At 43.6% G+C, this 19,669-nt stretch overlaps 1 protein-coding gene across 1 annotated transcript in view; it reads right to left on the bottom strand.

Annotated features, from left to right (window-relative positions):
• Positions 1 to 5,517, bottom strand: part of FGGY (FGGY carbohydrate kinase domain containing) — a 156,149-nt gene extending 150,632 nt beyond the window's left edge. Inside the window, exon 1 of the mRNA XM_071436844.1 lies at positions 5,422 to 5,517. The gene's annotated coding sequence lies outside the window, so the exon portion shown is untranslated. The remainder of the gene's footprint in view (positions 1 to 5,421) is intronic.
• Between the last annotated feature and the right edge of the window lie 14,152 nt (positions 5,518 to 19,669).

The following is a 19,669-nucleotide window of genomic DNA, read 5'->3' as shown; positions in this document are numbered from 1 at the left end:
CTTACTGTGTCCCTTCAGTGCTTTGCCAATTTTCAGCTGAGGATGGTTGTATGATTTGGTGAACTAAACTGGAGAAAGGCTGATTTGAGAACAAAAAATGGAGCTGGGGGTTCCATACTAAAGGAAGTAAAATGATAATCCCCTATCAAAAGACAAGTATGTGATACTCTGGCAGTAAAATTCATAAGAGCATCATGCACTATAAATTAAAAAACAAAAAAAAAAAAGACAAAGACATAAAGAAAAACAGAGTAATCCAACCATGGGAGAACAGCAAGAAAAGCAGCTGGTTCAGATATTCATATTGACAAAACTCTGGCTGGATATCAAATATATCCTTTCCCACCCCGAAATCTTGTGAGCTTCAAGGGAGCACAAACATCCCTTATCATTGTGCATCATTAATTGCCAGTCCTACTCTGTCCAGCTACCAGAGCATTGACCTCTGAATGCAGATACAAGTGGTCCTTATCACCCTTTACCCCACAGGACTGTCCTGTGGGTTCATGTGGGGAGAGCATGAGTTGCCATATGGAACATATCAGTCAAAAGAAAGTATTTTTATCTTACATAGAAGGCCATTCACGATCTCCCACTGGTGTTTCCCATAAAACCAAGACAAAGTGAGGTTGTGTCAGCACTGTCTGGTCTCAGAGAACGTGGATGGATGTCCATCCAGTTTTACTGCAGTCTGGAATAGGATTTCTTCATGCAAGGAGCACATTTAGCTGTCTGCAAATTCCAGAGATGTTTTCAGTAGAAGTGCAAGGTTGTGCTACCAAAGGAGAACATGAGCCAAAGATGTTCTATTATCCATATCCTATTAAAGGTCAGCCAGAGCTCTTACCTCAGTGCTATAATGTGACCAGAAACTTAATTGAAAATATACGAAAAGGTTATTAACGAAGAGATGAAACCATAGTAAATTTAATATAGCCCACAGAAGGACTCTTGCTAGAAAGAGAAGGTTACGTAGATAGATAGATAGGCCTTTAATTAAGGTATATTGCTGGGTTAAGTGTAAATTTTCCAAGTAAAAATGAAGATAGAAAACTGGTAATTGCTTCCAATTTATATTATAAAAATCACTCATATTCATTTTAGTTCCTATGACAGCCTTACTTAATTCCAAGCTTCATTCACTTAATTGGAAGGGAGAATTCTTTGAGTAAAACATAAGGAATTGAGGAAAGAGACAGGCAGATTGCAAGAACTGAATGAACAGCACTTTAAATGAAATCATTAAAACCCCTCATCCAAGATTCTCAGTAGATTCATATTTGCTGTCCTCAAGGGATATTTATTATCAAAGCTGAGTAGGAAAAGATTAGGAATTATATCAGAAAAAAAAAACTCTGATGGTTTCTTGAAAATTGAATCTGAAGAACTTCCTCTTTCTATTACTGTCATAATTTTTCCATGTCTCAAAGTTAGTATAGAGCAGAAACTCAAATATTTCTCTCACTGACATCTCTCGCAACTCTGGTGTCACGTGTAACACAAAGGTTCACAAAGGTGCACAGGAGCTACATTTACCTCAACCAAATTCTCACTTTGTTCACAACAGACCTGCAGGAGGGAGTACCTTCAAGGAGGGCTTTGTTCTGAGTGTTCACACAACTCTCCTTGCATAAATCAGTCTCAGGAAAAAAAAAAGCCTTCCTGAAGCGGTGAGTCTTTGTGGGTTTGGGAGTCAACCGATGGTGATTAGGAAACAATCCGTGGTGGCTGAGGTGGCAGATAAGAAGCAGAGATGTGAAGAGCTGACATTTAAAAGTAATAATCCTGGAGAATACTGGTGATTCACAAGAGCAGATATCAGAATCTCTTGATGACTACCGTTGAATAATAAGTCTATATCCCTTTCAAAAATAAAAAAAAAATATCGTTGTCCTAATGAAGATGGACTTATGAGAGTGGTTTAGTTCTTCAGGGTGAATATTCCCAGAGCTTCATGATGTGTAACTGCCTGCTCTCCTTTGCCTGACAAAGCCCAACTCACAATGGGCTATGGATGTAAATTCTCCACATTCTCTGTTCCTGGGCAGGAGATAGAATTATGTAATTAGGATCAGCCAAAGTGCACGGACTTTTAGTCCCTCCATGCATAAATGAAAACCAGTGCATCATGAATGCATTTGTGGTGAGGGCAGTGGGTTCTGCCACAGGCAAATGCATCAGCAGCACCATTCCCAAGTCTTTTTGGGATCCATTTAAGCAACCACTTGAAAAGGATCCATAGCAGAAAGTGGGGAAAGCTGAGGCAAAGGTACTAAATCTCTCCCTGTCAGAAGTCAAATGATGTTAGAGAAGTTACTCAATGGATGGTTTGGGTCTACATCTCTGGTTTCTGGAGGGAAGTGACAAGGGACACTGCTCCATCAATTAAAATAAGAGAAGGTTAAAACATCCCAATGCCAATCGTTCAGAAATAGAAAATAATCATGCTGCAAAAGTAATTAACACTTTCAGTTTTCAAAGGGCTGAGGAAGCTTTAACTAATTAAACAGTAAGGTCAGAGTAATTGAAACTCAGATGTTAGGTTGCTAAGGGGAACAGAATAATAGACTGAATTAATTATCTTAGAGAATTCAAGAGTAAAACACCAAAACATTCCTCTGTTTACGCGAAAGGAACGAGCTCTCAGCATGTCAAGAACATTGAAGGTAGCAACAATAAATTTTTATCTGTCAGTGGGAAGGGAAGATAGAGCTCCAGAACGCCCAGGGAGGATTAGGGAGAACAGTAGACAATTGACAGTGAAACACAGACAAAGCTGGGAACATAACCATAAAGTGCTTGAGGAAATCCCTAAATCCACTGGTATTAAAGCATTTACAGGGACTTTTCAATTTCATGGCAGCCTCACTATCAGAGAGTTCTGTCATTTCTGACAGTGGAAGCAGGCTCAGGTCTTCAAGTCAAAAAAGCTTTAGTGATGTTTGAAGTTATTCCATGAAACAATTTCAGATGATTTCCCAAGATACAGCCAATAGCTACCAGTGAGCCTTAGCTGGGAATACAGAAAAAAATTTAAAAAAGGTAAGATAGAGGATGAAACTGAAGCTTTTCAGCTGCTGGATAGGGAGCACATACTGTCAGGGTTCAGTGATACCTTATCACAACAGCCAGGCATTCCCCAACCTTTGCTTCTGCCTCTGAGCTACTTTTGCCAAAATTTATAATTACACTTAGAACTGGATCATTGAAATAACCCAAGTTAAAAAAAAAAAAAAACAAAAACAAACAAACAAAAAAAACCCAAACAATAAAAAAGCAGGGGATTGTCTATTTTCCTTAGCCCAGATTATGTCCATGATCTAATTGAAAGCACAGCTCCACACACAGCTGGACTGGCACTAAGAGGAGCCAGGAACCTGCAGCATGAGGGCAGAAATGAACTTCCAAGAGTAGAAGAATTCTGTTATAATGGCCTCAGTGCTTTGCTTTTGTTTTCAGTAGACATAAAATAATCTGTCTTCAGGAAAGGAGAAGTGAGATAACTTCCATTTTCCAAGGGGAAAATGAGCATCCAGGCAGTCACCACAAACCTGCTGAAATGTTGGGAGTTCACAGCCCCCCTTCCCCTTCTCACTGAGACACACAGAGCAAGCACATTATTTTGGCACTAAAAATCAGTTCTGATAAACATTTGTTAAGAAACAAGCCTTAAAAAGAACTTTTCTGATATCTGAACAGACTAAGATGTGAAAACCCAGCAAAAACTGAAGAAATATAATGGAAACTCCCTTTGCTGCCAGTAAGAACAGGGCTTAGATAAGCATAAGAAGAAGAGAAAGGGGTTATTTCAGGGAACAAATATCCATGGATCTTACCCAGAGGAGAAGACCCAGCCACTCTTAACTGGAAGTACTCCCAGTCCCACCCTGTACCAGTTCCTCCAGCAAACTCAGAATTGTTACACCACAGCTCTGTTGTGCAGTGGTTGTGACAGGACACAGAACATGTAGAGAAATGCAGCTGTTAAGATGAACCCCTCACTGCATTTCCTGCACATGAGACCTCCCTAACTTGATCCTTTTGCCTGTTTGTCTGCTCTGACACAAGCACAAAGCTCTGGATCCCAAAGCTCAGCCAGGCCCAGGAGTTACTGCCCACCCAGCTGGTCCAGGCACCATTTCTCAGCATCCCTGGCTCATCCCCTCTCCTGCCACCTCTGCATCTATGTGCCCTTTCATTTGGATCTTTCTCTTTCATTCTTTAACCTCGACTTCTTCCCATGTGCAGAGTCTTTACCAGCACAGTGGCACCTTCCCTGTCAGTGTTATAATAGGCTGGAAGGCAGGAGTGATTTACACAATCACCCCTGGGCTAAGAGATAACACCTTGCAAGTGGTCTGAGCTCCCATGGACAGTGCACAGAGCAGGAGAGCAGAAACCTGAGTTCATCCTGCCCCTGACACCCAGCTCAGCCTCAGGCCAGTTCCACAGCCTGATCCCAGCCCTGCTGAAGGGCTGCTGGATGTAACAGCACACGATGGGCTCCTGCATCTCTCCTCTGCTATTGTCTCAAGGTGTCTCTAGGGTGAAAGCTTGTGAAGTGTTTTCAAAGATTCAAAGTACTACAGTTGTCATCCCACAATTCTTATTCATCCCTGATAATTTCTGCCTGTGGGAGTAGGCCCGTGGCTCCATAGTCGTCATTATTTGTAACATTTCTTGTATTATTCACAACACATCTCCTTCTCTGACATACTTTTATTAATTTTAGAAGTGGAACATTTTTAGCAGCAAGCTTTACATATTCAACAGATGCATGATATAATTAACCAAGAAATGTCGTAAGAAACACAAAGAAAATATTCTTCTCATTATATTCAATATTTAATTGCTCACAGTTATTGTCAAGTCAAACCTTCTGCTGCTCAGAGAGAGTTGTCACAGATCACTTACATTGTTTCATGGGGGTTGTTTTTAGTGAGCCTAAGAGCTCCTTTTCTTAGTTTTAGACTTTTAATCTATAATAATGAAAAAGGCAAATCACACCCTAGGTAGGGCTGTGGCATTAGTACTTTACACCCAATTTTGCAAACACCCTGTAGGGATTTTTTTTACTGCATCAAACAAAGGTTTGCAAGTCTTGTCCCATATTGAATCTACCTGATGGAAATTTCAGCAGCCCCATAATGATGCCAGGGTTTGCATCCTCAAAGAAAAGTAAAGTAGGTCTAGAACAGATAAGGGTTTGGCCAAGTTTGCCAAAGTTTAATTTTCTGACTGAGTGACCCAATTGTTTTTCCTTCATTATCCTAAAAGTTGGAACTGAACAGAACAAGATGATTGGGGATTAAAGCATCATATAGTCACCCTAGGACATTTGCTCTCTCCTCTGCCATCCATTCTGTGCTGTTGTTACTACAGAATCAAGCAAACATTTTTTCCCCTAGGAAAGAGACTTACAGGATAGAGATTCCCAAGGTGATCTGTAGAGTAATTGTCTCCCCTTTTTCTATTCCAAAATGAATGGTAATGAGCCAAAAATCTGCTACACAGGCCACCTATAAAGACACAAAAAAGTTGCTAAGACACTCTGAGTATATGGGCAGACTGGAACAAGGTTAAGTGAACCATTGCTGGCACCCATGGAATCATGGAATCTGTGATCCTATGGACCTGTGCTCCTTGGCACATGGCAGTGAATCAGTGCTAGCTTTATCTTACCTAACTTCAGCTGTCTAACATCAGTAAACTGCCCTCTCCAGATTCTCTACATGTTTTGCTGAGTATTAGGAAGTGGTATTAGGAAGCAACTTCAAAGGACAACTCATTTCAGCGCAGCAGAACAAAGCAAGGGGGATGAGTCAGCTCTCGGTGCTGGTCCCCTCTGCCAGCAGCTCAGGACTTGGGTGCCTTGTTCAATGCTTAACTTCACATGGCTGGAGCTGGGTGAAGTGAACCACACTCAGATTTGTATTCAACATCAAATCCTGCTGCTTCCCACAACTTGAATTATTTTAGTCATCAGGTGCCTTACTCACTGCCTTTTGCTGTTTTGTTCAAGGAGCATTTACGGAGTAATAAGCCTTTCCTAGAAATGAAAAGGAGAATGCTCCTTGAATTTCTAACTTTGCTTCTGGTCGTGCTCCCTGCAGGAGGGGGAGGTGTGGGTGTGGTGGGCTCTGTGTGTGTAAGAGATGCCAGTGATGCTTCAGCCAGGGAGGGAGAGGTGTTCCCAAGAGCTTCCTGGCAAGCAGTTGGGGATCCAGGCATCAGGAGAACACAGAAAAGGAATGACTTGGCAGCCAGAGCTGTGCTGGTTGATGCACCAGAATCAGCACTTTCTACAATGGAAGCAGATTTCCCAATCCTAGGGAATCTCAGCAGCTGCTGGGGGTGTCTGAGTCCCTCACAGACCACTGAAAATCTCCATGCTGGATTTTAAAGATGCGGCTAATGGATATCCTGGTGACTCAACATGAGTCAGTCCAATTAAGAACTGAATCAGGCTCTCCAAATATTCCCATGAAGCTCTTCCTCTGAAGACTTCAAAGTGCATTACAGAGATTCAAAGTGCTAACAAGGATAATCCAATGATGATATCAATGCTGGCATGACACAGTGCCCATGTGACCAGGGACAGGTCCATTTAGAGACACACTTACTGCACATATTTAGCAGCCACACAGAGATTTGGACTGGAATATAATAAAGATTGCATCTTGACAATCTTCTCTGTGGAATTCTCTAAACTGGTTGTAAAATTTTATAGAAAAAGCATTCCACTAACTATGGTACTCTGGGGGCTTTCCTACAATAAATACCTGTCCTGCCTCATTCTGGAACATAAACTGAGCTTTACTGCTCAGCCAGATCTGTTGTGTGAACCATAAGGCCCCAGTTCACAGTTTTCACAGGGGTTGTCTCTATGCTGCAAATCCAGAAGGAGAATGACACAGTTTGATCCATGATCTCCCAGGCTGTGTTAGAACTGTGTGTCACTGTTAGAACCCTTCCTGACATGGCACTGGCCTGTCCCAGCTCTGCCAGATGATGCCTTGGAATACATCAAAGTCCAAGGACTGTTCCCTGTGGATGGGAACATCCCTGTAGATGGATGAGACCACCTGCTTGGGATGCAGGAATGGGGGGAAAGAGCTGAATCATGTGGATGTGAGTCACGATACACTACTGTGTGTTTGGGTTATTTTATTTTCTGGCCCTAGCCAGAGGGACCAGGGAATAAATGGCCACCCTTCCTGAGGCACTGAACTACTCTTCCTGAACAAGCTGCTGCCTGAAAAAAGTCCTTTGGAGAGAGTGTGCAAAGAGAAAGCTGCTGGCTTTGGGCAGGCTTTGTCCCTTGCCGTGGCTGAGCTGGGGACGGCCGTCTCCCGGGCTGCCTTCCAGCTGGATTCGGCACAGACTCATTCACTGCAAAAAGCAAAAAAGAAACAGGAAAAAACGATAGGAGGTTTCCATGGCTACTGGACTGTTTACTTTCTTCTGACTGTTATCACAAATTTTGCCATCCAAACAAGCAACAGATGTCGTAAATAACATTTGGGTTTGGCGAGGGTTCATTTCGGATACGCCACGGGGAAAGGTACTGACCTGGAGCCCAAGGAAGTGGCAGAAGCTCATCAGTGGGCAAAACATAAAGAAAGTTCAGACATCCAGATTCTAAACACTGGGCTTGGAGCTCTTCTTCAGTGCTGTTTCCTAATTGCATTGAATTTCTAGATTTCATGTATTTTATTTTGTGATGGTTGTTGAAAGTTAAAGGTCAGGACTAACCTCACATCAGGTTTTCTGGAGAAATGGCAAAAACTTTGATTTTAATATTCTAGAACAATGAAGAAAGAGCAGAAATCAAAGCCATGTGATCAGTTCCTGTTATCATTGATGCTGGAGTGCGGAACAGGTTATCCTGTATTCATTTATGATGTACTCCAGAGCAACAGGTGGAAGTACAAGTAATTCCTCTTCTGTGTGCCTGGTCAGCTTATCATTATTATTCAGATAACAAAATTCAGCTTAAGTGGAAAAAATCTCAACAATTTTCATTAACCTCTAACCAGCCTTCTCCTTGCTTTCCTGTGATTCTATCATCCTGTTTCCCTATTTCAGCTCCCGAACCTGGTCCACTTTTTGGAGCAATACCTGGATCCCACCTTTGCTACAGAGCTTTTTTCCTTCACTCCCTTCTTTCAGACAAGTTCATTTCTTTAACATGCTGGCAGCATTTACTGAAAGGTTCTATAGATAATTTCATAGCCCTGCCCAAATTTCCACCACACAGTAGAAGGACTTTGCTAAACCACAGTCTCAGTGCTGTTGATTCGGTTTTCTTGTAAATCAGACTTCTTATTCACAGTATAATAGATCAAAACCCCCAGAGAGTTTCCATAGATGTCTTTGCTGGCTAAACAGGCTGCACAAACCATGAGCTACTCAACAGTTAATAATAATAAGCAGCTTCTTCCCCCAGCACTTTGTTTGAAAGGACTACAAGCTCTGAGTCATTGCACAGTTGATTTGAGCTTAACCCTAATAGCTCTGTTATGTCCTGGCTTATTCCTAAATCTTCTTGGAAGCAGGAGAGTGTCATCAATAAACTTGTAAGGTTTAACACTCTTAACACCAGGTAAACTGCTTTATCTCAATTGAAAATATCAGTAGTGTCCTTTCCACTGCATCAGGGAGCTGTAAAGTAACTCCGGAGCAAAAGCATGTGCCTGCTGGTATATGCCTGAAGAGGTTCTGGGAATTAATTCTGCTTTGCAGAACTATTCCAGTTATTCATGTGACTCAGCGGCGGAGACCGGGATCTTCCTGCACTCCAGGGTGACGTGCTGATTCAGGCTGGTTCAGCAGCCCGGCAGAGGAGGCACCTTATCAAAAGAAAAGCCCTCTTTGGGGACAGGCTCTCCCAGCAGCTGGGAAGGAAATTTCCGTTGCGCTCCCTGCGCTGCTCCGGTGGGGTGAGATTAGCGAGTTATTATTAGAGCTGGATGATTTTCTTTACTCTGGGTAAAAAGGGAATCATTCTTTTCAACCAATAAATGATTTCTGGGTAGTGCTGCTGTGATGTGTGTCCAGATGTGATCCAGGGCTGAGGGCACTGTCACAGGAGAGCAGTGCTCTGCACGTCTGCTTTCAGTCATACCTGAGGGGATTTCAGCCACACACAGTATTCCAGTTTTATTTATAAATGTTTTAGAAAGGATTAATACCTGGCTGACTCTTGGTACACACACATTGCAGAGGGAACAGCAAATGGCAAGTCATTTATCAGTACCCCCTAAACTTATTTAACTTGGTATGGAATGACTGATCAAATAGATTAACCCTTTATAAACCAATTGCAAATAGTCTCTGGGCCAACAGGCACTCATCAGCCCCATTATCTGGTTGAATGCAGGCATCTGGGATGGGAGCCTGAGCATCTCAGCCAGCCAGTCCACACTAGCTGCGGGCAATACAGTCAAGGCAGTGAGCTGAGTCCTCCAAAAAAAGTAAACATCTAAAGTAGGTCTGCCAAGAAGTAGCCAAAATATTTTAAGTGGCCAGCCCAGTATCTCACAAAACAGACTGTGGCACATCAAGACAATTCATATTTCCTAATTTCTGAGTTCTGAGTCCACCAGACCACAGTTGCCCTATAATCACATCATGAAGCTCTGCAGTTCTGCAGAGAAGCTGTGAATGCATTTAATCAAAGGTCTTAAATCTGCCAGCTCCAGAAAAACAGACTTCCTTCAATATTGTCCACAATCCAGTATTTTTGTAGGAGCAGCCAGTGTAGCCAGGTCAGCAACAACCCAAACATTACAGTACCCAGAAGTACCTGGAGAGGAGCAGGGGTTACATCCCACACCTGTACTGTGGTTTCACAGTTCATCCTGACACAAATAACAATTACAAAGTGTTTTTGAAACGTGTTGTACCAATTGGAATACCAAAGTATTGCTTCCTGTACTCACTGTTCCCCCACAGCCTCCCTCCCCTGACCTTACATCGGATTTTCTCTTGCAGGAGACATTACTTTCTGTCTGTTCTGCTGCTCACCTCTCCTACAACAAATAGTATATGAAAAATATAGGGGAAACAGTAGATTTAACCCCTCCAATGGATAAAGGAGTAAGTACAGCAGCATGTGATACATAAATGAATTTTTAAAAATCCATGTGCTGACACAGGCTCTAGATGTATCAATGGATTGGAGCAGAAGAGATACTGTCAATAAAAGTTCAAACAGTGCTGTCCAAAATAGAAAGGAAAGGGGAAAAAAAATCTAAAACTATCTCAGGATGTTTTTCTTTTTCACCTTGAAGACCTGGAAGGTTTCTTCAGGACTAGTCAGGCTGTAGCTGCTAATGTAGGTACAGCCTCTTTTAATTGCCCTCGGTCCATAAAGCTGTAAATTCTTTCCAAAAACAGGACTTCAGCATTTTTATCTACATGAGAAACCTAACCAGCAGGTACTCAGAGGCATAAATCCATGTGGTATTTGAAGGTTAAAAAACAGAGGAAATGTGCAGCCTGGGAAAACTAGGGACTTTCCATTCCCGGTGTAATGAAACGACAGATTTAAAGTGCAGAGTGAGAAAAGTCACTGAAAGGAATTAGGCTTCAAGCTTCCTGAGACATACAGGCTTTGTTTGTCAAGGCTATTGATAAATCTATCAGTCTCCTGATTACTGTCCCCTCTCCCCTTGAAAAACCCTGAAAAAGAGGAATTTGCTGCCTTAATTGGAAGGGAAAGGGTTCAGAGCATATCCACTGTAAGGTCCCTCTGAAGAAGGAAAGTCCCTGGAGGCAGAACAATAATTGGTTTTGACCTTCCGCAGTTTAAGAGGCGTCGGCAAAGCCGAGACTTAAACACGGCCTGACAACTGCGAGTTCCAATCAAACTCAGAAAGAGACGGAAATTGGATAAGCAAATTCCTTTTTTGTCCATGACCCCGGTGCTGCTCTCCTTTCCCCCTGCAGCATGACACATCAGAATCTGTGCCACAAGCCAGCCGGGCTGGTCCGTGGTCCATGGCCGTGCCGTGTGTGGTTCCACAGCCGGTTCTGCGGGCCCGGGCTGGGCTGGCTGGGCCCGGCACAAAGCCCAGCTCGGAGGAAGGAAGCCGGGTGATTTCATTGCTGTTTTCAGCACGGTGTCAATTCCCTCGCTCCGGCTTTGGAAGGACTCTCCACAGCAGCGCTAGGAGCCGCTTGCCAATTTAAGGAAATTTGGTTTTGAATGCAGAAGCCCACAATCCTCATTCTGTCAGAAGCTGCAGCTGACAAAATGCTTTCCTTTTTGTACATCTGAGCTCATAGAGGACACTCTTTGTCATTCCCTGCCACCGCTCCGGGAAACGTAATGTTTCCTGTGTCACCTTCCGCATGGCAAGTGCATCTTGTCTGGGTGTCCCTGCGAGCTCCTGGCAGAGCTGCAGGCATCTCTGTGCTTCCCACAGCTTGTCCCTGCCTGTGCCTGTCACCCCTGCTCTGCCTGCCACACTCCTCAAGTTATTTGTTACCTGAAAACCCCACACAGAACTTAAAACTCCTCTTTCTGCTTCAAGGACAACTTAAGTTAATAAAGTCTCCAAGGCTGGCAGAGAAAAGTTTTCCTTACAATGGACCTGAATGCCAACATACAATTAAATGTCTTTAAAAACTAAAAGAGAAATGGCAAAAGCTCACCAAATAAAACCCCATGAACTAATGGTGAGTTTTTCCACCAGCCACTTTGAGATGGTCACCACTGAAACCCGAGCCATGCAATTTGCAGATATGACTCACAAGAGCTGGAGGTCCAAAAGCAATAAGAGCAAAGATTGGAGATATATCAAGGCTGTAGAGACAAAAATCAGTTATTTTTAGGGTCTGATGAGACAGAGGTGAAAGTGTCAGTAGTGTACAGTAAGGTAAGCGTGATGTTCAGGCATTTTCACAAAGCTGAAGTAGTTTCAGTTTCTCCTGGAAAGGAGGTGAAAGCTGGGAATGGCTTTGTACAGATAGGGTTACATGAGTTACGAGCAGTAGGACTGTCCCAGAGTGCCAGCTCCACGTGCTTTGACCTTTCCTCAAGTTTTGGGAGAAGTTGCTTCTCAGACATGCCTCCTTTCAGCTGAACCTAAGCCCTGTTTCCATGAGCCATGGCTCTCCCAGCCTTTTTGGTGTCATGACAGCTGGCTCCTGCTGAGTATGTGGAAAGGACTCTGTCCCAGGAGGGCTGCCTGGCTCTTTTAGGCCAGGAGTGCCCAAAGATCCCGTGTGACATTCCGAGCCTGACGGCCAAGTGGAATATCCCGACAGCCTCCAAAGCCACAGAGCAGCTGCTCAGCCATGCTGGGACTGTGAGCTGGCACCTCCCAGTGACCAGGGACACTGGGCCCCAGCCGAGTCCCACCACTGGTGTTTGGAAAGGCCAGATTTGGAACACGCTTCAGAATTCCAGATCTCTGCTCTTTGCATCCTCCAAGCCTTTGCTAGCAAGATGCTTCCTCACCATGAGTCCTCATTCTTATTTTAAAAGTTTTGGTTAATTCACTTTGATTTGAGGAATTCTAGCAACAGATAGCTCCCCTTTTTGCCCCAAATTTCATTCCACAGACTTAGATTTCTATGGCTCCCTGCTCCCAGTTTTTCCTTCCTGTCCTTAGGAAGTATTACAGACTGTGAGCAGGAGAATGAATCCTTGTCTATAATGTTCAAGCTGTATGTAGACAAGGGGAATTACTAAAACTGGAACAGGCTCAGCACCAGCACTTTATGTAGGACAATGTGTACCTCCTGAGCTGGGTGTCCTTGCTGAAGTGACACCTCTGCAGAGGAATGCTGACATTCCCAGGAATGTGTTGTGGTAGTGCAGAGGCTCCTGCAAAGACCCAGCAGGGCAGGTTAGCTGGGAGCATATAAAAAAATCTATAAATAATGTTCTATAAACAAGGTTCCATAAAAAGACCTAAAAATACCAAAAGGGCATGTTTTTCAGTTGTTGGGATTTGTAAAGTGATTTTATTTATTTTTGTTCTGAATGGGAATGAAGCTTTAGAGCCAGATAAGAAAAGAGAAAAACCTAACATTCAAACTGCAAGATGCTGTGTGCCTTTAATGCTCCAAGAAATCAAACTGTGCTGAATTCCCATCACAGTGGCACAACCTATCCCAAATTTGTGGTCTAACCCATTATTAACTCTTTACAGTCATCTGATAGTTGCTCAGAGCTCAGAAAGGATGATCCTTGATTCCAAGAAGTCTCAACTTAAGTAGTAAGGAATACTTGCAACTTTTGTTTCTGCATTTTGTTTTTCATTTTCATGTTTTAACTTCCTCTACTTAACATATCCTCTTTAACTTCCTCTGCACTTCATAGTGAACCACAGGCTTCAGCCATTCATCTCAAAATGGTTCAAAAACATTCTCCCTGATTTCAGAAGACAAAGCAGAGTGGTAACGCACTTAAGGAATTTATTTGAGCTCCCTAGGCAGGTCAGGAGCAGAAAGAGCCCAGTCTCTGCAAAGTCACAGTGACTCCTCCATGTGCTCCTATTTTCAATGCTGTGAGTCTCAAGAAGGAAAGCCCACAATGGCAGGGGTGACATTAGGGCAGGGAATGAGCCAAAACAAGTGTCCTGAAGTTACTTCCTAACACAGGAGCAGGGGAGGGTTTTCTGTCAGAATCCTTTGGCTCTCCCCATTGAGGCTACAGAGGTTCTGTTAAGAAGAGGCCAGACGAGGACCCGAGGCAGACAATTTTCACATTCTGTTCAGTGCAAGGCTGCAGGAGGGGGTCCAGCAGAGCCTCCTGCATGGCACCTCCTGTCTGAGCCCTGAGCTCTCCGTGCTCAGCTGTTGTGGGAGACACGGGATCCCCTGGGCTGCAGCGCGTCCGTGGAGTCACGCTGGAGACACGGCCCCTCTCCTGCCTTGGGGGGTACTTTGCCCCACAGATCATTTTGGGTCACCAGCTTTGTTTTCAAGGTCTGTTGAACCCCTCAAATGTGCATTTTAAAGACCACCAAGGCAGAGGCTGCCGTGCTTTTGGTGGCATCTCTGTTGAATCACACTCTCCTTCGAGAGGGGCACCCGGCGCTCCCAGCCATCCGTGCTATGGGAATGACACACCAGTCACACTGCTCACACCAACTGTGGCAGTAAACTCCAGCTCAACTTTGACATTTAGTTCCTGCACAGTGACTCATGGCTGCCCATGGTGCTCTGTTTAGGGATGCAAGACTCCAAAGCCAATACAGGAAAAAATCAGCAAGCTACAGAAATCAGAAAGAGGCATTTGCTGAAATGAGGCACCTCATAATTTTTATATATTGCAGGGAAGAAACAATAGATGAGCCCAAGTGCCAGTTGCTGTCTCTTTTTGCAGTGAGAACTGGCCATTTATATTTAAAGTGCTTTTCACTAAGTGTACTTTTACCTGGTGTTCTTTTGATAAAGAGCCTACCAGTCAATGGTGTCACCAAAAGTGCTCAGTTTAATGAAACCATCAGCTCTGCCAGTTTCCAGAGTTTTAGAAAAAAATGGGACCAAAAAGTTTGGAGTGCATTGAATAAAACTATAAAGAACACCACATGCATTGCTTATCATGTTGATCCTGTTTATAATCCTTGACTGACTCACAGCTCCTGAGAGCCTGAGGTCTCCCAGGGCAGGTGGAAGGTGACAGCAATGAGCACATTCTGTTTCTGAAGGAACACTGAAGATTGTGGGAGCAGGGCTCCATTGTCATCCCAAGGAACCCACCATGGACATCAACCACAGCTGATCCAGACACAACTAAGTCTCCTCTGCCTGTCCCTTCTAATTTTACTAGCAATGTTCTGCATCTATTTATGCAGCTGATGCAGAGAGAGCACTAGGAAAAACAGTAATTTTTAAATCCTAAATAACTTTCTATATATGGGTGTCTAGAATTACTTCACAAATACTAATTATGAAAAACGTGGTTGTATGTAAGTTAACAGCTAGAGATTGTTTTCTTAGGCTGAGTGAAGGCATTCTGGAGATGAAGTAACACAATTCAGCATTTCCTTAAAATCTATACAAACACGTCTTAAAGGATGTGCTCTCTTTTTCAGAGGCTGAAAACATGCTCCTTTGAAATGTTTCATTTCCCAAGGTACAATTTCCTTGTACCTCCAAGATCTCTGTGAAACCATGAACCCTACACTAGAGATGGAGCTGAGCTCTGAGGTCTGTGATGACTTCATGAGCTGAAAAACAGCCCAGAGAGCCCAGATTTTCCAGACATTTCCACCTATAGGTATAAGATGCATTACCAAACTCCTACAGCAGAAAATCTGTAAACAGCTAAATGAGGGCATACATACATCTGCTGCCTGGAAAATATCCAAGGGAACGTGCTCAGAAAGCCAGCTCCTTTCCCTCACCTGCATCACAGAATTATTTATTTGCCTAACAGCAGTTTGAGGCAAGTAGTACATTCAAAGGTTGGTTTAAGACTTATTGACAGTGATGGGGGGAAGAAAATTGCAGTGGACGTCAGTAATCTGAACATTTTTGGACCTGAGCAGTGCTCAGATTTAGGAACAGTGATGCTATTTCAAGGTTATGTTTGCTAATATTAGTAAGTAGTCAGACATACCAGAGTGCTGCTTTTATTTTTGTGTTGCTATTTTTCCTTAAAGTCAAAGTTTTGATTTAAGACAAAATAAGGCCATGGCAGCAGGAGTGGCAGAAGTGATAGCACATCATTCAGCCAAGTCATTTGGATTAGTGGGTTTTGGAACAAAGAGGTTTCAGTATATTTAATTTCCTTGTCTTAGATTTCTTGAGCTTGTTTCAAACCACTCAACCCTTAAAATCTCTCATGAGTCAATGTTTCTAACCCAAGACTCACAGGAGATATTCTGAATGTGCCTAAGTGGTTTAGGATCCTGTTAGGCTAGGGATGAATTTGTACTCCCTGAAAAGTGCAAAATAAAGAAATAACTATTCTGAGTGCTTATCAATGGCTATAGATAATCGTACACAGAATCCCAGTCTGATTTGGGTGGGAAGAGACCTCAAAGCTTATCACATTCCATGGGCATGGGCTCCTTCCACTGTCCCAGGTAGCTCCAAGTGATGCCTCAGGTTTTAGCTTGTATATTTTTCAGATTCTGTGCTGCTTTAGTGTGCAGTTCTGAGCTTCATATTATGGGATGGTGAGCTCTGTGCACAGAGCAGGGAGACAAAACAATTCCTGCTCCAGCTGGGCACCAAGGACAAATGATCCAAATCTCAGCCCCAAGAGCACAAACACCGTGGGCTGGAGAGAGAAAAACAAGCAGGGTGGGAGTGCATGGGCTAAAGCTGGGATGGGACAATGAACTGCAAGGTGCAAATGGAGCAGAACTGATCCCAGGGACAGAGCCCGTGCCCGGCCGTGCATTTTGGGGCCATTTTGGTTCATCTTGGGTGCAGCCCTGGCTGGGCTCTTGTGCTGCCCAAGGTGGATCCATGGAGGAGATCCTTTGAATAAATCCCTGCTTTACTCTGGAACTCTGTCCAGCCTCTGCTCCAGAGCAGCCTTCACAAGGCATCACAGGCCGTGTCCAACCTCTCCTTGAACACTTCCAGAGATCCAGGGGCAGCCACAGCTTCTCTGGGCAACCTTTGTGTGGTATCTGCAGTCAGGGATGACCTGCTGGTGACCAGCACACTCAGTTAACACACACTGCTGCTCACACAGATTACATCACACAATCTGCATGTTGCTCATTTGCTACCCAGCACTGGTGATTAAATAAATATTAATGTGACAGGCAGGCATCTTAACCAGGCACGCAAAAATAACACCAGGTGTAAAGAAACAACTTATTATACACATACAAGTAGGTAATACAGTCCAGGAAAGCAGCAGGTAATACTGTCCAGGTGCCCTCTGGTAATCCCTTAAAAATAACCTCTTACATCTTTCACATAAGATCCTTTCCCCACTTAATTCCATCTTATTGCATTTTATAGAAAATTCAAATGATGAACCTTCAGTTTCTTCAACAACGCGTTAGTGCGGTACAGATGCTCTGATTTGGGGTCAATTTCAGTTCTTAAAAAACAAATTACTCATAGCATGTGGGAATGAGAAGTATTACTGTTTACCTACCTAGCTGCTCTGAAACCAGCAGACTCTCCTCACTGCTGTGCTACCTTTTTGCCATCATGATTGCAAGAAGATAACTGGCAAATAATAATCTCTAAGCAATTCTGCCAAGAGGTAAAATTCACAGCTGAATATACCAGGGGCATTTATGTATGTGTGTATGTATGTATGACAAGGCATGGGGATGTATGACAAGGCATGGGGATGTATGCAAGGCTAAACCTTGAATTTGGAATTCTAAACCTGCACTGGTTTGTGTGAAATTCTCACTTCACTGACCTCAAATTCAGTTTTTTTCCCTGAAAAAAGCAGTCTTTAAGGTGCTCAGCAGATTATTCAGAGGACCCAAGTCATCTCTTTAACACTGGGATATTCACCATCTAAAATCCCATGGCCATTCTGGAGGGCTCATCCTCCAGAATTTGCTGTTAATGGCATTAAACCTCCCAAACACTGGCCCTATTTTAGATCCCCAAATGAACTCAAATATAAAATTTTCCTTCAACCTACTGCCATTACTTCCAAATTTCCACGAACAGCTCTGTGGTGAGCATGTGTGGCAGCACCCAGAGGGGCTCTGTAGGGCAGGAGGAGATGTCCTGCTGTGGGTGCTGCACCCCCTGCTCCAGCTCTGCCTTCCAGAGGGGGAGCAGCAGCATTTCCCCCTTGGTGTTTGATGCCATTCCCCTTTCCACACAGGGAATGTGTGGCTGTGGAGGGAGGTGAACACTGATCCCAGGGCAGCATCTCAGATTTCACTGCCTTTTAAAGCCCAGACCAACACTGTGCTGTCACTGTTCTGCCTTTAAACAAGCCCTTTCATTTTGGTGCCTTGTGCAGGGCTTTTTGTTTTGCCTTTGGGTTAAAATCCTTTTAACTTGGGATTCTTTTGTGAGAGTTTTCATCCCCCTCCTGGATGTCCCACCCACTCAGCATCAGCATCACTTGAAATGAAAAGATTAGATGCCAACTGGTCTCCAAGTACAGAATGAAAGAGAACAACAAATTCTACTAAAGATCTCTCTCAGACTGCAAAAATAAAAGATGAGTTTTTATTGGCAAAGGCCTCTCTTGATCTGTTAATATCAAGGAAGACAAAATTATCTGTGTTCTTTGTGAAGCAGCAGTTGTTTTAGTGGGGAAGGAAGCCAAGACAGCTGTTAGATAGTTCAGTACAAAATACTGACAGCGACACACCAACAACAACACCAGCAGTGAGGGACTGGGCCAAACCGCCAAAACACCAAATATTATTGATGTTTCTGCTTTTCAAAGGTTTGACAAGCCATGATAATTGAAAATTTTCAGACTGAAGGATGACTTTTGAGTTCATCTTGGCCTGTTCTGCTTAAAGGATGCTGTGGAAAAAGCAGCAAAATCTCTCAGCTACAAAAGACCCCATTGAGAAGAGGGAGGCAGGTCTTGGTCAGCACTCAAGATTCAGTGGGGAAGGAGCCATCCCTGTTTAGTTTGGATGCAGGACTTTACTCCTTTGAGGAATGAGAGGCCGTGAGATTTCAGCAGCTTTTGAGGAGTCCTCAGTTCAAGCTACTTGAACAAATGGCTTTGTCCACATGACCTGTAGTGTGCCCAACCCCATGACAAGGGATTATGAAATCATTTCTTCCACTTCCCCGGGGCAGGATGAAAAATGGGGTGCACTGAGGCTGGGAGCAGACTGGAGTTTCCTGGCTGGGACCTTGCTCTCACCCTGTCTGCTCGCTCTGGTGGCCTGACCTCTCCTACACATCATTTCCTCTGTTTCTAACATCCCAGGAAGGGTTTATTTGCAGATCTCCAAGAGTTTCAGATGGATCTAATATCTAAATACCAGGAATTTAACTCTGCTTTCAGTTGTCCCCTCGTACACCCCAGCAGGTCACACCTGCACAGCTACAGGTAAGTTGCATATTAAGCTCAGCAACAGAGATAGGAGGTAGAGAGCAAAATTTGGCCCATCAGCAGGAGCTCCAGCCACCAGTGCAATACAGGCTGCTAAAGACTGCAATAAACATGCCCTCTGGCCTTTTCTGGAAGGTTTCACATCCAATTTCTCCCCTTTCAGGCCCCTGTGTTCTCTGGAGAAGCTTTTTTTTACTCCACTACACCCTTCTACAGGGCACTCTGCTTCCCTCTCCAGCTGCACCTTCTAAGCTTTGCTAACTCAAATTACTGTCTAAATTGCATTTATGGGGAAAAAGAAGTCATTTTCTATAAGTGTAGAATTACACACTGGCTGTTTTCTTATAGATTTGGATCATAGAAGAACTTAAAGAAAAAAAAACCACATAAACTTACAGCCCAGCTTGGCTGGAACAGCCTTTGTCCTCCATCAGTGGATGTAGTAGAGAACAGATTGTGATACATTTTTATAATAAGGAACAAGAAAGACCCCACAGCTCTGATGGAAATCCAAGTACACCCCACCAACAGAAAACTCCCACTGATGAACCTATTCCAAAATGGAGCTCAGCCTTAGATCTCCCCAAACACTCATTGTGAAATTATAATGAACACCCTTTTCACAGCATCAGTGACTCCTGCAACCTCTTCCCCCTTCTCCCTTTTTATAAGGGATGCCTCACA

This window comes from Agelaius tricolor, unplaced genomic scaffold (assembly GCF_023055355.1).
Source record: "Agelaius tricolor isolate 1412-34295 unplaced genomic scaffold, bAgeTri1.0.p SCAF_11, whole genome shotgun sequence".
Lineage (NCBI taxonomy): Eukaryota > Metazoa > Chordata > Aves > Passeriformes > Icteridae > Agelaius > Agelaius tricolor.
Note: the sequence above shows the minus strand (reverse complement) of the source record. Positions and strands in the feature narration are given on the sequence as shown.